Source organism: Eublepharis macularius, chromosome 4 (genome assembly GCF_028583425.1).
Source record: "Eublepharis macularius isolate TG4126 chromosome 4, MPM_Emac_v1.0, whole genome shotgun sequence".
NCBI classification, from domain to species: domain Eukaryota; kingdom Metazoa; phylum Chordata; class Lepidosauria; order Squamata; family Eublepharidae; genus Eublepharis; species Eublepharis macularius.
The window spans coordinates 158,349,139-158,352,752 of NC_072793.1; positions in this window are offsets into that span (position 1 = coordinate 158,349,139).

The following is a 3,614-nucleotide window of genomic DNA, read 5'->3' on the forward strand; positions in this document are numbered from 1 at the left end:
ATGGATCAGGAGAGCGGCTGGCGTAGCTGCCTGCCAAGTCCCGGGAACTGGGGGAGGGGCGAGCTTGCAAGCCTCCGGGAGCTGCCAAATAAGGCTGAAGAGCTGCATGCGGCTTGTGAGCCACCATTTGGCCACAGTAGTCTAGTCTAGACTTCTGTGTACTGTCCGTTGCTGAGGCTATGCCCCTATTGAATACTTTTCACATTTCCAAGGAGTTTCTATAGTTTCCAGGGAACAGTCTTGAAGAATGAGCTTAAAGTGTTGTCTGGTCATTGAGTGGAAACCTTTGAAACAACAATTCACAATTTATAACCATTGAAGGAGAAACTCTACTCACCTGGTGTTTGTGGTCTGTTTGGTAAACACAGCCCCTCCCCTTCTCTGCTGCCTCTAGCCAAAAAAGTTTTGGAAGCAATATAACATCTCTGCCTCTCAAAGACAAAAAGACACAAATGCAATGAGCGTCTATACCAGAGCAAAAACCAACTCATCTTCGGTTTTTTTGGTAAGATACAAGAATTAAGAGGAGAGAGTATGAAATCCTAGAGGTGCAGCGAAAAAGACGGAGTTGTAAGGAGTTCAGATTCCACACGTGTAATGTGGTCTTTGCTTATTCTTCCTCTGTGATGAGGCATGGCCTCTGCTGGCCTCTGCAGGGAAGTCCTAGAGGAGGGTTATGAATATCTGGCCTCTCTTGATAGGCTTTCCTATTTCCCTTTTGTTGATGTAGTTGTTTAAAGTATTTATATCCGCTCATATTTCCTTAGACTGGAGGCAGCAAACAAAGGACATTGCAAGGACACGAAAACAAACCCGTTGACAAGATAAAAATGGTGCCCAGGATAACAATGCAGAGGTTAAAAACATTGCTAAAACCCTTTTTTCAGCAGGAACGCGGGGGAACGGAGTTCCAGCACCTCTTAAAAATGGTCACAGGGATTTGCTCTTAAAGACACTTGAATCCAAACTTCTAAAGTACCAACAAAATTGGCAGCTCGACTGTAACTCAGATATTTCTGTAGCACAATGGAAAGCGATTTGGACTTCCAATCTACTACAATCTAATATTATTTCTGCTAAAGTCCAGTCTTATAAAATTCTGCATCGATGTTACCTAACCCCCCCAAAACTGACTAAATGGTTTCCATTCTTTGAATGTCTAATTATCAGTGATATACATCCTCCTAATTATCAATGATATACATCCTCCTAAACATTTATCTTTTTTTTGGTTGCCCTAAGTTAATGTCCAGACATTGTTCTAATATCTGAGAATTACATGTATTATGTTTGTTTGTTGATTTGTTTTACATTGTTTGAAAGTTGAAATGTTAACTGTTATTCAATTATATAAACTAAATAATTTTTTTTAAAAAAATGGTCACAGGGCCGGTGGCCCCACCCCCTGATCTCCAGACAGAGGGGAGTTTAGATTGCCCTCCGTGCCACTCGGCGGCGCAGAAGGCAATCTAAACTCCCCTCTGTCTGGAGATCAGGGGGCAGGACACTGGCCATGTGACCATTTCTGCTGAGGGCAATTTAAACTTTAAAAAACTGCCCCCTTGTTCCAGCTGACCCAAAGTGATGTCATTGTGCGGTCTTGAGTTCCACCACCTCTTTTCCCAGAAAAAAAGCCCTGGCTAAAACAGTTTTCTTTCCACCAAATTGCCCTGTGGAATAAAAACCATCTTACGCACCTCCCTGAATGCAATGAGTGAAGGCACCCTCCCCAGCCAACCTGGTAAGCCACTCCAGAGGACTTGTCCACTCACAGAGAAAGGCTGCCATGTAACTATGGACAACCCAGAGGGAGTTGAGTGGACTCCGTCCCCAAGTAGGAGCTGGTGGCTGGGGCTGCCACAAACGTTCCTGGCTGGGATGGGAGGAGCAGGGAGTACTGGGCACCACCGCTGCATGGTGAGGCAAGCAGGCATGCCGGGGGGGGGGGCTGCTGGCTTTCTGGGCTGCCCTTCTCGATATGGTCCCTGTGGGAGGGATTCCCTCCTCTCCCTGGCAGAGGTTCTTTCTCACTACACTTCCCATAGAAACTTGTGGGAAACCGACGTGTTCTTACCAATGAAACAGCAGGGGAGGGGGAAATCACTCAACAAATTCCACTGCAGCATGGTGATGTCATCTTGCCATTAATCAACTTGTTTAAATGCACCTTAGAAACAAACTGTAGTTGGCGACTGAAGCATCCTCTATTAGGTGATATTTTGGAAGTGGAATCAACTGTTTACACAGCTTTAGTACAAGTATATCAGGCATTAACTTTTTTAAAGCTTAGAATTGGAGGCACATAATTCTGTTATTCTGGAATCCAGCAGGTGTCATTTCTAGGCAATGTACTGAGATGGCAGAGTATGGATAGAAGGTGTATGATACAGAAATCTCGCTGAAGCTGATTAGTGTCTGGAGGTCAGCTGTATGTTTGCTGCCTTGAGTCTAAGGTTGCCAACTAGACAGGGCAGAAAAACCCTGTCACTTCTTCCAGCCCTAAAAGTACCATGCTGGAAGAAAGGCAGGACACAAATAAGTATACTCTTATGGAAACTATATTCCCTGCATTTCTGAGAACTTTTCCCCACTAAGCACTAGTCTAAGATCAACTGTCCCATAGGAAAGTATGACTTGGCTTTAGTGATCTTTTAAAAACATGTTTTTCTCCTGCTGTGCACACCTGCGTAGGTGGCCATAAAGAGAACCTCAGACTTTGGGGAGGTGATTATTTCCCCTGTAATTATCCAAATCATGGTGTAGATTGTTGTTCCTCCTAAAGCCTGGTGGGTTTTTAGAGGTCCTCTTTGGAGATCACTAAGAAAAACATGGAAATCTATTGTAGCAACTAATCATTCCTTGCACCCAGTTGGAAAGAGGACTCTATAAACTCTTTGAGCTGCCATAAGTCAGGGCCGGCATTTAGATCAGGCACAGTTGGTCTGTGTCATGCTATCTCTGGTAGCACTGAAGCTAGGTATGGGCCCTTTGTCTCTGAAGTCAGGCACAGGATGGGGCTTGCAAGGGAGTTTTGACCTCTGGGCAGAGTCCTCTGCCAGTGCTCTTAAAGAAGGAAGATAGCTACCTCTGGCCCAAAATCATGCTGCTGCTTCTATTGCTTCAGTTGGCTTGCTGGGCCCTAATAAAAGCAAAAATAGATTTCTCAGATCTACAAAGGTATCCAAATAATTATTACAGATCAGGAGATTATCTCATTACTGGGGTCGTACCCACGAGAACAGTTCTGTATCCATCACATACATTCACGTCTGATCCCATCAAAAATTTCTTCCCGTAAGTGTTACTTGCTGTTTGATTTGTTCTCAGCCACTTCTGGAGGCTAGTAAAGTCTGTCTTTTGGTTATTCGCTCAGAAGGCAGCAGAATGTTTCTGTAGCTTTTGTGTCCTTTAGTCCTGAAGGGTGCTTTGCAGTGTGACGAGGAAATGGTTGCATCAAAGAGTTATGAATGACAGATGCTCTAGAACAGATCATAAGAAGAGCTCTACTGAATCAGGACAGAGGCCAATGCCTTTGTCTGAGGCTGCCTCCCAGTACTGAATTTCAGAGGTTTACCACCTCTAAATATAGAGGCTCCTTTTACTCACCATGGCTC